The following is a 21,151-nucleotide window of genomic DNA, read 5'->3' as shown; positions in this document are numbered from 1 at the left end:
AACATGATCCTTACAATTCCTCTCTACTTTATTTATTGTCAAACCTTCTTATCAAAAAAAAAAACAAATTTACCTACTCACTCAATATAACTCTTAATAAAGTGAAAGCTGGATAAATAAAAAGACGAATAGATCGAAGTGACTATAATAATGTGTAGAATTCAATCCTCAAATTATCCAAAACATTAAACAAATCCCAAATAAATTGGAATCTTTTCATCTATCCTACCAAACTAAGAACAGTAGAGCTAAATAATTAAAAGTATCCTTAAAATTTGAGAGTATATAAGTTATCATTAAAAAAAAAAAGCAGTTAAAAGTGGGGCTTAGATGGATCAACTGTCGGTTTGGACAAAAACATGTTTGGGTTTAAAATAAGAAAAAATCAGCTTGTATTTATGTTAGCAGTGTCACATGTTTATAGGCCCCAATAATATTGCCCTTTGGTGCCCTTCAAAATGTACAACTTTACCAAAAAATTTAAATTATAGGTCATTTTCATGAAAATATACTTTAACTTATTTTCTTGGCTTCATGTATTTTCAATGAACGAACTCACTACTTCACTAGTGTAGTGAGAAATTGTTAGGTTCCGTGCTTAATATGTACTATGTCCACTAGTGAGTAGTGAATATGACTAGCTACCACCTTTATCTATCACTACTTTTGTGGCTTTTGTACTATTGTAGACTTGTAGTACTATGTTAATATCGATCAATAGATAATTTTTTTAAAAGAAAAATTATCCGATTTCTAAGTTTGTTAAACTACAGTTGCTTCATAATTAAGTCATATTAGGTTTTAAATCGAGAAAAATTCTATTGACTGATTTTAATGTTATAAACCTGAGGATCTATATATATGGTAGTTGACAATTATACGTGTAGCTTTTAATAATTCTTCTATCTCCTAGGATATATGGTCTAGTTGCTAGTAGATGATGATTAAACTAAAAATGACTTTTATTTCATGATTTGAGAGAAAAAAAAAATACAGTTACAAAATTTTGTATAGTGTCTTGTGCTAATACGCAGAATTATGTCTTATTTTACTTTATTTTATTATTATTTTTTTTATTATTTTTTTTGGTGTTCTACCCGGTTCACCCTTTGGGCTAATCCGGATTCGGGGATCAATTCTGGGTGATTAGGTTCCAGTCCCCTCCCAATTGTTGTTGCGGGGGATCGAACACGGATCCTCCCTACCAAGTGTAGTCTCAATCACTTAACTTATTAGAATATTAATTATAATATTTTTCCTCTATGTGAAATAAAGTTATATGTAGAATTAATTATTTGATTCCATTAAAAACAATTTTATATCTTAAGAAGGAATCAAATGTGATCATATTTAATTAAAGTATGGTTAGTGGCTTAAAATCTCTATTGCATCGGATATTTAATTAAGAAGAGCATTTGTTCGAAATCCCACCACTTATACTTTTCAATAAAATTATAAAATTTTATTAGGTTACTATAATTTAGGCCTCGTTCAGTTCACCTTAGCTGAACTTAAATTATTTTTACTGAAACGAAATTATATTTGCTGAACTTAAATTATTTTTACTGAGCTGAAATTATTTTTGCTGAACTGAAATTATCTTTACTGATTTTCTATTATAATTCTTCTTTTAGAGTAGTAGATTTTATTAAACAGAACTTATTTTTACTGAACTGAAATTATTTTTACTGAATTGAAATTAATTTTATTGAACTGAACTTATTTTTGCTGAACTAAAATTATTTTTACTTATTATTATTTTTTTAAGGTGAAGTGAATAAGGCCTGATAGACTTTAAAATTTACATTTATATGTTTACCCTCGTTAATATGTAGAACAAGTTTTTATTTTGCCATCATTAATGTAATTCTCTTTCTTTTTTTTTTTTTGGCCTTCGTTAATATAATGTTAATTGTCTTCTTCTTTTTTAAACTATTTAAAATAGTATGCAGACATTTATAATACTATATGTATGTGTTTACATTTATTTCCTTAATAATGTAACCAACAATTGAAAAAGCTCTTTAAACATGGCTAGCTATAGCGCGTTAGCCACCCTAGTAATTTCAATTAATCGAGAATTTTCAAGCTTGAAATAATTACAATAAGTATTTTTTCATCCGAGTTTAATCAAACGACAAGGAATGAAATCAAACAAGATATTCAAACATCAACGCGTAAGACATGAAACCGTTTGAGTACACCTGACCCGGCCTCAATAAATGTAGCAATCTCTATTTTAAACAATTCCAAGCATCAAATATCTTGATCTTCATTCCTTTGAATGCAAGCCATAAATAAAAAGCTTAATCGTGGTCCTATTCTAATCTATCATCAATATGTAAACCGTCGAGAAACTACAACCTGAATTCTAGTACCTTCTTATAAAAAAATTGCCCTTTGGAAATCATGAAGAAGTAGTATATTCTCATGTTAGGCCAAAATATGCTTAGTTGTTTGTTATGTACTTCTTATTTTGTCAATTTTTATACTTACATATATTATTATATGGTTTTTATTTGATAAAGAAACTTATATTTATACGGAATTCATATAATATTAATTGATAAATAAATGTATAAATGATATTTTTGACGTTTGACAAGTAACTTTGTGGGGGACGAACAAACTACATGCATCGTTACAACTAATAATACAAGGTCACATGGGTGGGACCCATTTGTATTTTGACCTAAACTAATTTTGTGGACAATTGTTAATTATGATTTATGAAGATAATTAACTGTCCTTTTCTCTTAATTTTTCCGTACTTATTTTCAGTTAACCTACCAAAATCACAAAGAATATCTACTTAGATTGTTGCATATTTCTTGTGCTCTAAGTATTTGCCATGTGCAAGTTTTCTCAAAAAATGAGTCAATGAATTATTCAATCATTTTATGAAATATGCTTTTTTTTTTCTTCTTGGTTTCACATTGATTCTTATTCTTGATTGTTTTTTTTAAATTAAGAATTTTTTTAAAATGTGAGTTTTATTTATGGGATTATTTATTTTTTGTGGCTTGTGCTAATTAGATCATTTAAGAGAAGACGTGGGTGGTGTGGAAAGGTATTGTAGAGATTCCAACAAGACAGAAAAAAAAAAAAAAAAAAAAAGTCGATTAAATAAAAAAAAGTTTGTTAAAGTCTTTAGGTTTATAGAAATTTTGCTCGTTCAAAGCATGGAATTTATATGTAGAAGTATTTGAAAGTCTATGGTTTATAGAATTTTTGCTCGTTCTAATCAATAATGTTCATTCCATTCTAGAAGACTGTCCTATATATATTTTAACTTTCATTTTAATTAAGGTTGGTTAAAGTTGAGCACATGTATGAGCAAACTTGGGCACATGAGAAGAGAGCAAAGGGGAAAACAAATCAAAATGTATGGGCAAATTCAAAGGCACACCCCAAAATATGATAGAAGGGGCAAAACATACAAGTAATATGATTTGTATATTTTAATAGAAATGTGAAGGAATTTTTTCACCAAAAAAAAAAAGTGAAGGAATTTGAATGTGTGCTCATAAGAGTTGTTTTTTTTTTTTAATATTAGGTACTTCGTATATATTTTTTTTTCCTATAATCACTACATTACATTGTGACTTCAATTTAATAACTAACTCAAAAGTAAAGTACAAAGATATCATAATTTCTAAAAAAAAAAAAAGTACAAAGATATCAAAAAAGCATGAATTTCCCCTACATCGTTCCAATTTTATCAGATGTCTCCGAAGAGACAAAAAAAAAACATGAATTTAATTAAATTTCTATATGGGAATTTTCACTTCCTTTTTTTTTTTGACTTGAAAAAATGAATTTCCCATGATTACATATTAAAATTCCTAAAAAATACAATTATATATGAAAAATTAAATTTTCAAGTTGCATTGCATTGTTGCAATTAGATCCTACATTCAAGTGATTCAACCAAACGAGACCTAAGTTACAAAGGCCATAGTCATTTATAAAGTTAGATTATGTACATTTTTGCAAACAATGCAAGTAAACTATTTAGATAGATTTTTTTATACATACTACCTCCGTTACATACGTAGTATTATTTACAACGATTTGACATAAAGTAGAGACGAAAAATGTCTAATCGTTACAAATAATATATAACGGATGTAGTATGTAAAGTTTAAAATCTATAGCCAATCAAACGATTGCAACAAATTACCATTCAAAAGAGTAAATTCATCCAAAAAATCATATAGTATGATAAAATAATGTATGCCGTAAATTATGACTAATTATCAAAGAACATAAGCACGTATCAATAATATGAAAGAGGAAAAGAAAAGCAAAAGAACTTATCACACTACGCTTAAAGAAAATTCCCGTCATTAATGACCCGTAAATGCCGTCGCAGTTGGATAGTTGACGTGCAGATACTGTGGTCCTCTTTTTGACAAAACGCCTGATCTGACGCTGACAATTGAGGCCGACCATTCATATTGGCGTTTAAAGTAGGTTTGTATGTACATTTATCATACTATATGAGTATATGCTCACTTTTTATGCCCTCCTCGTTTCTACATATACGGTCACATTCATCGTGATATATAGGTCTCTTGTTTGGCATTAGCGTTTGAGGTTTCAATTAAAGTTTTGATAAAATATTACTACTAAAAAAAAACTGCTTGACATATGAGTGATTTAGGTAGCAATTTGTAATAGAGGTAGTGTTTGGATAACTTTCTCAAATGTTAAAAATAGTACTTCCTTCGTCCCATATTAATATGCCTATTTTCCTAATTGGGTGTCCTAAAATGAAAGTTATGTTTGTTTCTAGAAATAGCATATAATTATTAGTTCGTATTTAATTTTAAAATAATATGTATGTATTTTAGTTCGTGGCGGGTAGCATTTGTCAAATTTTGATTACTTTTTAAACAATATGTATGTATTTTAGTATTTCAACTGACCGCTACTTTTGCCACACGCTAATACTGTAGCGGTAGTGGGTAGCTTTAGCGGTCGAGTAGCGGGTAGCTGTTAAGGTAGCGAGTAGCTGTCAACTAGTAGTGGGTAGAGGTTAGATGTCATGAGTGTTTGGCAAAAGTATTACAATACTAAAATATATCAAAATTCATATATATTAATTAAAAAGTAATAGAAATTGGTCAAACGCTACTCGTTATTTATAAACGCTATTATTTTTAACGTTTGAGAAAAGCTACCTAAACGCTACCTCTATCGTTAACCGCTACTAGAACCACTACCTTGCCAAACACTATCAATTTTTTTCTAGTAATGTTTTGACTAGTCAAAATGCTAATCGCTACTTCAAATGTTACCACCAAACAGGGTCTTACTTTGACTACCAACCTCTACCCAATACTAATTAATAGCTACTCGCTAGTTCCTCAACTACCCGCTATTCGACTACTAAATGTTTTCCCCTACGACTTAAGTACAATACTTCCTTTGTTTTTTTTTAATCGCATCGTTTAGATTTCACGCTTGTCAATGCACTTTTTGTAACTTGAATGTTTGAAATTTCGTTGTATTTTAAAATTATAACAAGTTGATATTATGAAAATATATTTTGGAATGATCTATTCATTGAATCTAACAATATCTCATAAATAAATTGAATCATGTTGATTAGTGAGAGATTTGGATACCCGTATGGTAGTTCTTATTACCTAAAAAACACATATTTATTTTTATTTTATTTTTTTTTGAAAAAAACAAATATTTAATAAGCACCAAATACAAGTTTATCTTGATGATTTTGTTTTCTAAAGGCATTTTCGTAAATAAATCAACAAAAAATCCTAGTCAGCATGACATTTTCGTAAATAAGTCAACATTATTTGCGGGGCCTGTAAATTAATAAAAGTTGTTCACTTATTTACAAAAATGTCATACTGGATGGATGATTTGTTAATATATTTACGAAAATGTCATTAGATAAACAAATTTTGATTATCATCAAGATGAATGGGCTCCCTCGTAATTTCGTAAATAAATATAAATAAGATCTTTTTTCGAAGGTAGACGAGCTAAGGAGAAATTAAATAATTGGCATTTGTAATAGGTGATAGAGGGTGATCTTGAAAGTTAAAAAGTACTTAAAAATCTTGTTTATTGCTTTTATGTGCTTCATAGATAAATATAAATGTGTCAAAAGCATTTTGAGCTAGAAAATTTCAGAATCATGGGTGACCAAGTATCCTTTCAAGAGCATGGAAAGGCAAGAAGCTAATTACCTAACAAACTAGATTACCTAACAAAAGGCTAGATATGCTTTGGACAAACGAAGAAGTTAAATAGCTAGAAACAAATTATGCTTACTAATCTCACCGTATTTCTGGTGGTATTATTAATTTAGGTTATTTTTAACCAAACAAAAAGGGGAGGACATTTCCTACTCCGTAATAAGTCCTAGAAAAGATTCTCAATATATATATATATATATATATATATATATATATATAGGGAGGGATCCGGTGAGAATAGGTTCATATGTGAGAATTCATACTTATATGAGAACTGATTTTAAATTTAGAACATGTGAGTAAAAGTTTAGAACATACGAGTAAAAATTTAGAACATGCGTCTGAGTAATAATTTAGAAAATCTAAGTGAGTAATATGTTTAAAACATTTGATTTAAGAATTAGAACAAGTGATTAAAATTTTATAAAATCTGCTTTATGAAATTTTAAACATATGAGTACAATTTAGAACATTTGATTTAAGATTATGAACATGTGAATAAAAATTTAGAACAAACAAATATAGAATATAGAAAGTGTGAGTAAAAAATTTAGAACATACGAGTAAAAATATAGAACATACGCTTTAAAATCTGGAACATATAATTAAAAATCTTAGAACACACATTTTAAAATTTAGAACATATAAGTTAAAATTTTGGAATAGGTTATTTAAAATTTATGATATTAAACTTAACTAATTTATGGTTTAGAACATGTGAATACTAAATTAGAACATTTGATTTAATTTAGAACATCTAAGGAAAAGTTTAGAACATCAGATTTAAAATTTAGAACATACAAGTAAAAACTTAGAACATAAAGAGTGTTCTCACATAAGAAAAATTCTCACATAAGAAAAATTCTCACAAGAGCCTCCCCCTATATATATATATATAATAATAATAATAATAATAATAATAATAATAATAATAAGTCCTAGAAAAGTGATAAGTGGTTGTCCTTATTTTTTTTATGACCTATGGCTATTGGCCAAGCTTTATTTACATGTAATACTGATGCAATATTTCTTCCGTTTAATACTTGCTTGTATTACCCCCGTTAATTATTATGTGCAACTTTGAAATATTTTATACGAGTATCTCACAAATAATACCCCAAAGTTGCACATAATAAATAACAGAGATTGTATTAGTTTTCACAATTATAAATGTTTTATTATCTTTATCTTTAATTAACCTCACTGACCCAACTCATTTAAAAAGAAAACTTAAAAATATTTCTCCCTTATTAACAATACTTTTATACTATTCCTTAAAAAAAAATAAAAATAAATTATATTACATATTGTACTACTTAAACAAAGATCCTCTTTTGATCCTCACCTTTTAAGTTCTCCCAAAATTTTATGCAACATCTATTGTTACAATTATTACTTCGTATTATTTTAGGTGTTTAGAGTGCCACAACGACGGGATGAGAATCAGTCCCAGAATTTCCTGAAACCAAGAGAGAAACTCTAATCACTTGAAATATCCCTCACTCTCATTGTTACAATTATTATGAAATAAAAAGAGTAACTGGGTAAGCGATAATAGTGCACGATCACAAGATAAAATAGGTCAACAATGACAATAGTGCAAGACAAACTGTACTTGACCAATTGTATAGTCAATATCTTAGATATTTCCACTAAATTGATCTAGAACTAATCAACCTTTAAAAGTAGTTTAATTAAGCTAACGATTTGAATCTTTAGTGCTTACATAATCCATTTCTTCCTTATTTTCAGGACTAGTGCATGTTAAGGTTAGACCTTAGATAATTAGACCACCCACTCTACTATAAGTATAATTTTTTAATTTTATTTTTTAAAATAGTCCAAAAAAGAGCATGTAAATAAGGCAGGCCTCTTATAAGCTAAAAGTAATACGACTATGAAAAAGATAAAAAGAGACCACATGGGATGGACCCGATGCTTTCAAGACAGTAACCCCACATGGGTTGCCCTGATATGCCGTTCAACTGATCATAATTTTGGGAAATCAATACTTCTATTACTCCCTCCGTTTTATAATGTTAGTCCCATATACTATTTTGGACGTTTTAAGAAAAATCTACCCATATCGAATATATTTCATTTAAACTTGATTTTTTTTGTAATTAATTGATTGCGTATTGATGACATGACTCTAGGTAAGAAAATTTTTACCTTAAATTATGCAATTATGACTTGTATTTTCCTAATGAAAAATAAAAAAAAAAGTTAAATAAGGTAAACTAATTATGAAATCTGTTGTACTTTAATGTTAGATTCCAAATATATTTGTTTTTTATTTTATGTAATTGATTCCATATGATACTAACATTATGAAACGGAGGGAGTGTATTTATTATTATTTTTTTTTGAAACAATTGAAAAATCAACCTTTTTTTTTTTTTTTTTTTTTAAGGAATTCAAAAATCAACTTAGAGAGTGTCAAATGTCAATAATGTAATTTTTCTGGTTTCAAACTACTTGCCATGACCGTTATAAATTGTAATGTGAGATTTTTAATATTCCCTTAATTATTTTAATATCTTATGGAGTGCATGAATTATTTGTTTCAAATAATGTACAGTTAAAGTTTGACTATTACTGGTAATATTTTTAATTGTTTATTAGCAAAATATCTGTATACTGAACTGAGCTGAACTAAATTGAAATGAAATGAACTTATTGGAGCTGAACTGAACTGAACTGTGCTGAAATAAATATTTTATGAGAGAAGGAAATTAGAAGCTGAACTGAATTGATTGGAGCTGAAGTGAACTAAACTAAACTGAAATTAAGTAAATGTGAACAGGCCCTAACCCTACGGTATCAAGAGAAACAAATTATTTTATATATTACCATATTCTTGTATTTTTAGTTTTCGGGATTTCATTTAATTTACACATAAACTAAACATAGGATTCAAACGACATCTAACCTTAATGTTTTTACGGAGCGTAAAGAGTCATGATAATTACCCTTCTAATAAACATCTTATATTTCCATCAAAAAAATAATAATAATCATCTAATATCCGTAAGGTCTTCATTATCTCTACGTTATGGACGACTTTATATTTTTGTGTCCATCCCAAATCAATGTCTAAACTTTATCGTACCCAAAACCTGTAAGGGCACGTTTTGATTTATTGAAAAGAATTTAACTAAATTGATTGGAGCTGAGGTGAACTAAACTAAAATTAAGATAAATAAAGCAGACCCTAAGTTGTGGATCAGTAAATGACATTTTCCTGTGTTCATTTCAAGTCAGTGTCTACTGCTTATACTTCAATACTAGTGCAACCTACCTATGACGACTAATCCACACTATACTAAAAAAGCTACTAACCAAGTGTACAAAGTAAAATTGACAATTGAGAACAACATTGATGTTAACTGTTTTAAAACAATCAAGTTAAAAAAAAATTCAATTTAAATTCTATTCACGTAACGAATGACGTTAATAAAATCAAAATGATGACCAATTTTCCAAAGCATGCTCCAAAACAAATTACTACTTGTAGTAGCATAAAGTATCGTCTTAACAAAATATTCCATTTACTTGACCAAATTAATTCAAAATATATACAACTATATTATATATATATTTATATAATATATTCTACGTAAATATTTGACTTTGAGAAAATAAAAGACGTGTTTTTCTTCTGGAAGTTGTCTATATCAATTTCATTTATATTTTTTTCTAATAAGTCATTCTCTAATAAAACTGTCAATAAGTTTGATTATCAAGCAATAATGCATGGGTCATACGACTGATTAAATTAATTAATTTAATTGCATTAATATAATTATAATTAATAATGGCCGTCATACGTTCAATTTCAACAGCTTCTGTCACTTTAATTTGCATGGGTCACCCCGTCAACTTATACTCACTGCCTAATTTCTTAGTTTGATTTTTAATAACACTTGCTTAAAGCAGGGGAATTTTGATGTTTTTTAAGCATGTGTTTAATATTTAGGAATTGAAATAACCCAAATCATGTTTGTAACTTTTTTAGATGCTGTTGAAATATTCCAAAACTATATACGGAGTTTATTATTTGACCATATGTTATATTTTTATTATATGGAGGCGCTGCCGCCATAACCACATACAAGTAAGATTTTATTTGGGATTTCATCTTTAGTTTTTTATAATAATTATAGTTAGCTTTTTTACTTAAGGCATAATTAGTGAAGTACTTTAAGCTTAATAATTTCTTAATTGGAGGAGTGGGGTGGGGGTTCAACATAATGCGGCGTGGGACTTGCTTAATGAAACGTAACAAAGATTAGAAGAGACGGCACTCTAGTGCCATAGTGCCTGTATGCTAGTTATTTTAGTTGATTAACAATCTATAATAGGATAAAATTCAAAGTAGCACAAATACTTATTATGGAAATAATAAATGACAAAGCTTTATATATATATATACTCAGAGGGATCAGAGATTCAGAGTATTATACAAAGTTACTATTTTATCAAGCAAGCTAAGGTTCAGTATAGTGGTAAGAATTTGGCCTCATGTTGACTTAAAGATCGTCATGAAATCAATTCTCACTAGAGCTGAGATGGTTTGGAATGAGAAATCTCCTTATCCCTTCCCTTCACTTTTAACGAGTCTGGCCTGTAAAGTAAAACTAGTTAGATTAATATATAAGAAGTATTGGTTGAACAATGTTATTCTCTTTACTTTAAAAATTAGCATTAACGGTTATTTCTTAGTATTAAGCTACGTAGTAGTAATAATTACATTAAAGTTGAATGTAAAGGTCCAAATTTTCACCTTGGTATAAATCACTTCATCTTAGCTTCGTTCAATTGGAAAATATATGATGTAATTGGACTATACTAGGCTACTAGCTACTCCGTACTATTCTAAGGCAAACATTTGCAATGCTTGTATAGTTGTATGTCAGTAATGTCAAACTAGCTCAATAATTCATCACAACATTAATAGCCTCATGGCCGAAATAAGCTCCTACTATTGAAGTAAGATGCTCATAGAACGTCACATCGATCTTTATCTCACATGTAAATGCTTGACGCAAGATGCACATTCATTAAATAATTTAAGAACGAACTATACTCATTCTGTTTTTTTAAAATGTGTAACATTGAACCTTTTAATTTACACAATTTATTTATTTATTTAAACTTCATTTTATTAGTGATAGACAAAAAATCAAAGAGGAAATTTATATTTGATTCTTTATCTTGTTGGACTTATCATAACGTACAGAGTATTTTTTTTTCCTTAAAGTTTACATTTTACAAATTTATCAATTGTATGAATGTATGAGTGTTAATGATCAAAGATAATATTCGAATATTAAACCGTGCAAATAATTTAAATGTCACTTTATTAGGTTATTTTCCTTAACATTATATTATCGGTAAATTCCTTCAAAAAAAAATATTATCGATATATTAATGAGGTTCACTATTACTTGACAAGCTAATTATACACGTATTAATATATTTCAATAAGTGTATGGTTACGTCCGAGTATTTCTAACCTAAAAATGATACAAAGAGCAGGTTGATCAGGACTAGAAGTTAGTGGGGGTGGTTATGTGATAGGAAGATATATAGAACAAGAAATCAAAGATGATAAGGTGATAGAACTATTGTACTAGAGATAAGATGATCTATAATATAATGATCAGCTTATGCACTTTAGTAAGGCAATTATTGATCTTCTAATAGTGATACCTAATTCTCTGTTTGTTGGAGATGATTTGGTTATTTTGGTATAAGGAAAATTTTACACCAAACAAATATGCTTAAGGAAGTAAAATATTGATAATTTTGACTAATATTATATAGGAAATGAATTTATTCGTTATTCAAAACTTATCTTACTTGAATTCAGTAGAACTTAAATGATCGGAACTAGTTAGAGTTTACAAAAATCTGAAATCAAAGCGTAGTCATTATAAACTTGGAAAGAACAACTGAATTGTATGTCAAAATTAAAAAGATGCATGATGAGTAGATGACATATATCCTTTCATTTTTTTTTTTTGTTTTTTGATGTTTAGAGAGCCACAAGGGCAAGTGATGAGAATCGATCTCAGAATTATATATATATATATAGGGGAGGGATCATGTGAGAACCCACCCCTTAGGTGAGAACTCTCTTAAAATAAGAACCAATCTTACACCATCAATTTTGAGATTATGGATGGCTGAGATTAATTATCACTTTCCCATGCATTTTCTTGGGAACACGCATTTCAGTCATTAGTACATGTTTTTTTACTTTTTTTTCCTTATTTTCTGCATTGAAACACCGATTTATGTACTATAAAACCAAGAGATTCAGCCATTGAAGAGATAGAAAATGGAAAATCTGGTTTCATTTTAATTTAGCCATTGAAGAGAGAGAAATGAAGGCAGATTTCAAATGAAAATTTCTCTCTCATAAAGAAAGCTTTTGAAGCGATTTTTTTTTAATTTGATTATTTTTTTGTGTAGAATAAGCATACAAAATTTCATAATTTTTGGAGTTCGTTTGATATTTTTTTTGGTAGAATTTTCGAAGTAGTGCAAAAAAGGAGCAAATCTGGAAAGACGGATTTCAAATGAAGATTTCTCTCTCATAAAAAACCCTTTTGAAGCGATTCTTTTTTTGAATCTGCTTATTTTTTTGTGTAGAATAAGCATACAAAATTTCTGAATTTTTGGAGTTCGTTTGATATTTTTTTGGTAGAATTTTCGAAGTAGTGCAAAAAAAGAGCAAATCTGTATGTGGTACAATAGTTGAAAATTCTGGAACGACATATTTAAAATTAGAAAACTAGGGGCATATCATGTAATTGGAACACTAGTTCTTATATATGGAACAATATATAATATTTATGGGACAATAATTCATATTTCTGGAACAATATAAATTGTATTGACAATAACGGGCATATCATCCAATTGGAACAATATTAATTACTTATTTTATTGTATTAAAGGAATAATTTTGAGATGTTTCAAAAGATGTTATTATTGTTTCAAAAAGACTTGTCGCTGTTTCAATTAAAAAATGTAATGTTACATTGAATTGTGTTGTCAACGTTAAGTTAAAATGTAGTTGAAGTGTACGTTAATGATGTTTCATAAAATATATTAATTGTTTCAATTTATAATATTAATGTTTCATATATATTATTGCTTGTTTCATATAGTTGGACTATATATGAACTAGGTTTACTATGATTTCTTATACCTTATTGATGTTTAAAAAAACATACCTTATATTTCATTTTATACTACTTATGTTCCATAAAATATATGTATTGTTTCATATACTAATGATATTGTTTTATACATAATATAATATTTCATTCGGATATTATTTATATTGTTCCAGAAATATGAACTATTGTCGCATAAAACAATATCATTAGTATATGAAATAATACATATATTTTATGGAACATTAGTAGTATAAAATGAAACATAAGGTATGTTTTTTGAAACATCAATAAGGTATAAGAAATCACAGTAAACCTAGTTCATATAGAGCCCAACTATATGAAACAAGCAATAATATATATGAAACATTAATATTATAAATTGAAACACTTGATATATTTTACGAAACATCATTAACGTACATCAACTACACATAATGGATGGCTGAGATTAATTATCAATTTCCCATGCATTTTCTTGGGAACACGCATTTCAGCCATTGGTACATGCTTTCTAATTTTCTTGGGAACATGCATTTCAGTCATTGATACATTTCACACATATGGTATGGAACAATGTATAATATTTATGAGACAATAGTTCAAATTTCTGGAACAATATAAATAATATTCGAATAAAATATTATATGAAATATCAATGATTTTTATGTATAAAATAATATCATTAGTATATGAAACAACACATATATTTTATGGAACATAAGCACTATAAAATGAAACATAAGGTATATTTTTTGAAACATCAGATAAGGTATAAGAAATCACAGTACACCTAGTTCATATAGAGCCCAACTGTATGAAACAAGCAATAATATATATGAAACATTAATATTATAAATTGAAACACTTGATATATTTTACGAAACATCATTAACGACGTACACTTCAACTACATTTTAACGTAACGTGTTTCAATGCAATAAATAATAAAAATCATGTAATAATGACAGCTTTTGACAGATTTTGTGTCCTAATGCACAAAAATTAATAAAAAAATACAAACAATCATTACAATTAATGAAGGTGGCCCACGTGAATTCCCACTAATGAAACAATAAATCTGAACCATTCATCTAATAAAAATGAATGGTGTTAGATGAGTTCTCATTTTAAAATGGTTCTCACCTAAGCCATGGGTTCTCACATGATCCCATTTATATATATATATATATATATATATATATATATATATATATATATATATATATATATATATATAATATTGCTTGTAAGTAGGGAATAAACAATAGCAACTGATTAGGGGATTTTTATCCACCAGGCGCCGTTTGACAAGTGGACCAACCAGGTTCCGCCACGTGTCCACCCATGCCAAATGGGACAACCGGCCATCAAGGCCCATTTCAGTCTAGAAGCCCGATCGGCCCTAGGTTTACCTTAAACCTAGAGAGTTGCACGCTTCCCAAGGCTATAAATACTCGATTAATCCTCATTAATCAAGGGACCGAATAATTAACAGAACAGAGGAGAAACATTACGGAACACACTAATAACCGGCTGATTTCGCTAGCAAAGCAGATTACCTACATTAAATACTCTCACCTAGAGAGACCTTATTACTTTAATTTCTGTGTTAATTACTCCTTAATCAGGTACTAACTTGACCGTTGGAGGCGGAGCTCTCAGGAGTCTCCGTTATTTTGCAGGTACAGGCGTCCGGTTCCAGTCTCGGAATTGTAGCTCTCCCGCAGGACATCAGAAAACCCCAAAACATTTGGCGCCGTCTGTGGGGAGAGTACTTCAGAGATGGCATCCAAGTCTGTACCGACCCCAGAAGAGAGGCGTCCCCTAGACGACCCTCAAGTTCAGTCGGACCATGATACCGAAAGTGAATTTGAAGTTGAAACTCATACAACTCCAGACGGGACCCTAAGGGCCCGCCGTACCCGTCATACTGAAATAAGGGAACGGGAGTATCTTCAAACAGGAAGCGAGCCAGCAGGCGCACCGCTTGCTCGGCAACAGCCGACTGATGGGTCTGCTCCCATCACAAGGAACGAACTCATGACCTTCATGAGGGGATTCAAGGGAGAGATCCAAGAGTTGATCAACAAAAAACCGCCTGCTTCAGTCAAAGAGCAGGCGGCCAAAAAACCTTCCACTTCACTGAAGAGGAAGCCAGTTCAAGGGCGAGAGGCGACTCCCCATCCTAAATCTAAGAAGCGGGAGCCGTCTGCTCTTGATTTCACAAAACTCCGTTATCCTACGGGAAATAGGAAACCGGTTCGTCATATTCAGGCGGACGGGTCAAAGCAAACGTTCACAGATGCTCGGCACCTGCTAGAGCAGAAGAAGAGTGACCGATTATCAGAGTCGGCTTCTACTTCAAATTTTCAGGACAGTTTGCGAAATGCCTCGATGAGGCCAACTCAGTCGTACCATGAGAGTCAGTCAGGCGGCACCTCCCGTCAGTCTGGCTTTCATAGTGCGCAGGCGGTACCAAATTTGCCATTTGTGCCGCAACAACAATATTTTATGCAGCCACCTCCATTTGGTGGACCTGCAGCAAAAAACGTCCAACCTATGGACTGGCAGCTACGGCTGCTTAGACTTGGTGAACAGCCGTCGGCCTTCTCCAAGGAAATTACTGAAGCCGCTCAGCCGGCCAAAGTAAAAAATGTTTTAGTAGGCGCCTATGATGGCACTACTAACCCGGAAGACCATCTGATGGCATTCACCAACCTGATGTACCTTCAAGGGTTGGATGATCCCACTTGGTGCAAGTGTTTCCCAGCAACTCTCAAGGGAATTGCACAGCAATGGTTCGGCAACCTGCCGACTGGTTGTGTAAACAGTTTCAGGACGCTTGCTTACTTATTTGCCTCCAACTTTGCAATGAACATCCCTGCGAAGAAAACGACCCTTGATTTGGGAACAATTCAGCAGGGTGAAAAGGAGGGGCTTCGTTCCTACATCAGGCGGTTCAACCTGATGAGAATACAGATTCAAGGGTTACCGGATGAGGTAGCTTATACTGACTTTTTTAGAGGTCTCAAAGACGGGTCTACCTTCAAATTTGATTTAGTTCGAAAAAGGGTGGCGACTCTTCAAGAGGCCTTGATTGAAGCAGAAGCCTATATACAGGCGACTGATCTGTGTACAATGAAACAGTCGGACGGGAAGAGGTTCGACAATAGAGAAGGACGACAGAAACAGTCGTCCAACAAAGATGAAAAAAGAAAAGGGGTCTGGGCGGCTGATTCCTCTAAACAGCCGGCCAAGAAGAAAAAGGAATTCAAACCATACTCCCCAAAGTATGTGTTTAACAAGGATAACCAGTTTATCCTAAAAGAAATAAAGGGACGGCTCTCAATTGAGAAACCGCTCCCCATGAAGGGTTCTGCGAGCAACCGGAGCCAAGACAAAATCTGTGCTTATCATGATGACATTGGTCATCACACCAACGACTGCATTAGTCTCATGCGGTACCTAGACCGCTTGGCTGATCAAGGTGATCTTGACACTTATGTCAAGAAATCTACGGGGAATACTTCCTCAAAAAAGCAGTCGGCCAAAAAGAATCAACAGGCCGACAGTTCCGATACAGATGATGCAGTCGTCTACACCATTGCAGGCGGCTTCTCAGGAGGCGGCCCCACTATTAGGGGCAACAAAGATAATATAAGGCGGTTAGATGTAAATTCCGTTCACCAAGAACGACCGTCCAAATATACATTTCCTGAGATTGTCATCACTGAAGAGGATCTAGGAGGAATAAGGGGGCCGCATGACGACCCTCTCGTTATTGAATGTAAAGTGGCCAACCAGAGAGTTGGTCGAATCCTCATAGATACTGGGAGCTCTTCAGATCTCATCAGCAGCAAATGTCTGTCAAAACTGAAATATCAGACGGACTGCATACATCCGGCCTCCCACCCTTTAATAGGGTTTGGAGGAGGAGTCGTCCACCCACTGGGACGAGTTGATCTACCCGTCCGCCTGGGCGAAAAAGGGGAAGGACGACACATGGTAGTCCGATTCCTAGTTGTAGAGGAACTCTCTGCCTACAACATGATTCTGGGTCGCCCAACCCTGAATAGTGCCAAGGCTGTTATAATCCCGTCACTTATGCTGCTTAAGTTTGAAAGGGACAATGGAACAGTCGGCTCCCTAAGCGGAGATCAGAGGATGGCCCGAGAGTGCTATCTCTCGGATGTCAAACCCACTGCTAAGGCCACTGGGTCAAGTGGAGAAAAAACAGACCTTGACAATGTCAAGGAAAGTGCGCCTGTTCAAGAAACAGGCGACAGAAAAAGAAAGGCGTCCCAGACAGAGTCCGCCAGAAAGGCAAGAAAATAGCAATCATTGGCAGAGGACCGGCCGGATGAGTTCCGCCCTCAGCCGGCTGGTGAGCATACGGACCTGATATTAGACGACTCCCGCCCTGACCGAACAGTCAAAGTTGGGACGACTGCTCTGAGAAACCTTGGTGATGACTTTCACAACCTGTTGAAAGAATACAAGGACATCTTTGCATTTGAAGTCCATGAAATGCCAGGCATTAGTCCTGATCTGGCAGTACACAAACTCGCTGTGGATCCGAAAAAGAAGCCGGTACGGCAAAAGAAGCGGAACCATGGTGAAGAAAGAGGTCAGGCGGCCGCCGCCGAAGTCAAAAAATTACTTGATGCAGGGTTCATTCGGCAATGTTACTTCCCAGATTGGGTTGCAAATGTGGTACTTGTTAAAAAGCCGAATGGCACCTGGCGAATGTGTGTAGACTACACAGACTTGAACAAGGCGTGCCCCAAAGACAGTTACCCTCTGCCCAAAATTGATAACCTGGTCGACTCAACAGCCGGCCATGCCTTGATGAGTTTTATGGACGCCTATTCTGGTTTTCATCAAATTCCTTTGTGGAAGAAAGATCAAGAGAAGACGGCCTTCGTCACTGATCAGGGATTATACTGTTATACGGTCATGCCGTTTGGTCTTAAGAATGCCCCGGCTACATTCCAACGAATGATAAACACAGTGTTCTTTGATCAGATTGGGAGAAACGTCGAGGCATACATTGATGATATGATTGTTAAGACTAAACTTCAGAAAGATCATCTGACGGACCTCCGAGAAACTTTCGCCACACTCAGGCGGCACCATGTCATGCTCAATCCCAAGAAATGTGTATTTGGAGTTGAGTCTGGGAAATTTCTCGGATTCCTTATCAACCAGAGAGGAATAGAGGCGAACCCTGAGAAGGTACAGGCGGTCATTGACATGCAGTCGCCTCGTACCGTCCGAGAGGTTCAGAAGTTAACAGGTTGTCTGGCGGCCTTGGGAAGATTTCTAAGCCGATCAGGCGACAAATACCATGTCATGCTCAATCCCAAGAAATGTGTATTTGGAGTTGAGTCTGGGAAATTTCTCGGATTCCTTATCAACCAGAGAGGAATAGAGGCGAACCCTGAGAAGGTACAGGCGGTCATTGACATGCAGTCGCCTCGTACCGTCCGAGAGGTTCAGAAGTTAACAGGTTGTCTGGCGGCCTTGGGAAGATTTCTAAGCCGATCAGGCGACAAATGCCTATACTTTTTCCAGGCAATTAAGAAAAAGGCAAGGTTTGAATGGGGGCCGGATGCTGAGGCCGCCTTCCAGAAATTAAAGGTTCACTTGCATTCCTTGCCAAGGCTGGTCAGCCCTTTGCCCAAAGAAAATCTCTACATGTACCTGGCCGTCTCTGATCATGCGTTAAGCGCGGTGCTCCTTGCTGAAAGGGACGGCTGTCAACTTCCGGTCTACTTTGTCAGTCACGTACTGAGAAATGCCGAGTTGAGGTATCCCCTAGTGGAGAAATTTGGTCTTGCACTCTTCATGGCTGTTAAAAAATTGAAGCCCTACTTTCTGGCACATGCAGTCGTCGTGTATACCGACCAACCGATCAAACGGCCCCTTACCACCATGGAGTCCTCCGGACGAATGATCAAATGGGCCATAGAAATGCAGAGTCTCGAAGTTACTTTCGAGCCTAGAAAAGCAGTGAAGGGGCAAGCCTTTGCTGACTTTATTGTAGAGATGACTCGTCCTCCTGACTCTCAAGTTCCAGACCAAGTCTGGAAGGTATATGTGGACGGAAGCTCTACTTCAAACGGTTGTGGAGCAGGCGTCGTATGTCAATCTCCAGAGGGCGACAGGTTCGAGTATGCTCTACGCTTCAGTTTCCAGGCTTCAAACAATGAGGCAGAATATGAAGCTTTATTAGCCGGGATCCGCATGTGTAAGGCGGCCGGGGCAAGGAAAATAGACGCCTGTTCTGATTCACAACTGATAGTGAGTCAGTACAATGGCGAATACGAAGCAACACATCCGGCCATGATCAAATATTTACAGGCGGTCCGACAAGCAGTCGGCTCCCTTGAGGATTTCCATCTGATCCAAGTACCGAGATCAGAAAACAACCAGGCAGATGCACTCTCGAAATTAGCATCATCCGCCTCCTCCGATACTCCTCGAACTGTGTTTTGGGAAGTAATGGAGAAGAGAAGCATCGAGGAAAATCCTATTGGAATTCTAGACAGAAGCTCAACCTGGATGGATTCAATCAGGGCATATCTGACAAACGGTACACTGCCGGATGATCCTCAACAGGCGGCATCACTGAAAAAACGAGCCTCCTGTTTTGAAATGATACAGGGGGAACTGCACAAGAGGGGGCACCTTCAACCCTTCTTAAAGTGTGTTACTCCTGAAAAGGGACGAGAGATACTAGATGATCTTCACTCTGGTTTCTGTGCTTCCCATATAGGTGGTAGGATGCTTGCTCAAAGGGCAAGGCGGCAGGGCTACTTTTGGCCTACTTTGGAAGCAGATGCAATGGAGATGGTGAAAAAATGTGACAAGTGCCAAAGGTTTGGCAAATTAATTCACCGTCCGGCTACTGACCTCACTACCATTCACAGCCCACTACCGTTTGCTAAGTGGGGCATGGACATTCTGGGTCCATATACGCCTGCTACAGGCGGCAGAAGGTATATACTTGTTGCCGTTGACTACTTCACTAAATGGGTAGAGGCGGAGGCTGTAAAGGGAATCAAGACGAAAGATGTAATTTCATTCATTTGGAAAAACGTCATCACTCGGTTCGGGGTTCCCATGTCTATGGTTTTTGATAATGGTCCCCAATTTGAGACGCCTGTTCTCAAAAGCTGGTTGGGAGACCAAGGAATTGGACATTACTTTGCATCTGTCGGCCGTCCACAAGCAAACGGCCAGGTAGAAGCCTTTAATAAAATCATCTCAGACGGTCTCAAGAAAAAAATTGAACGAGCAGGCGGCCTATGGGCAGATGAACTACCACATGTTCTTTGGGCCATTAGGACGACTGAAAAAGGGGCGACTGGAGAAACTCCATTCCTCCTAACTTATGGTGCAGAAGCTGTTCTTCCAATAGAACACTACGAGCCGACTCTTCGAGTAATGCTATATGACGAAGAGGCAAACTGGGAAGCTATGCGCCTGGCATTAGACTCACTTCCTGAAAAGAGGGGCAATGCTGTTTTGCGCCATGAAATCTACCGCCTGAGAATGACTAGATCATACAACAAAAAAGTGCACAGGCGTCCACTCAAAGTAGGGGACTTTGTACTTAGAAAAATGGAAGCAGTTGGTAGGGCTAACGAGTCTGGCAAACTAACTCCCAACTGGGAAGGACCCTACCGAATCTATGCGGAAGTCAGGGACGGTACCTACCGTCTG

Source organism: Chenopodium quinoa, unplaced genomic scaffold (assembly GCF_001683475.1).
Source record: "Chenopodium quinoa cultivar QQ74 unplaced genomic scaffold, ASM168347v1, whole genome shotgun sequence".
NCBI classification, from domain to species: Eukaryota; Viridiplantae; Streptophyta; class Magnoliopsida; order Caryophyllales; family Amaranthaceae; genus Chenopodium; species Chenopodium quinoa.
The sequence above is the reverse complement of the archived record's forward strand: the minus strand, read 5'-3'. Positions refer to the sequence as shown.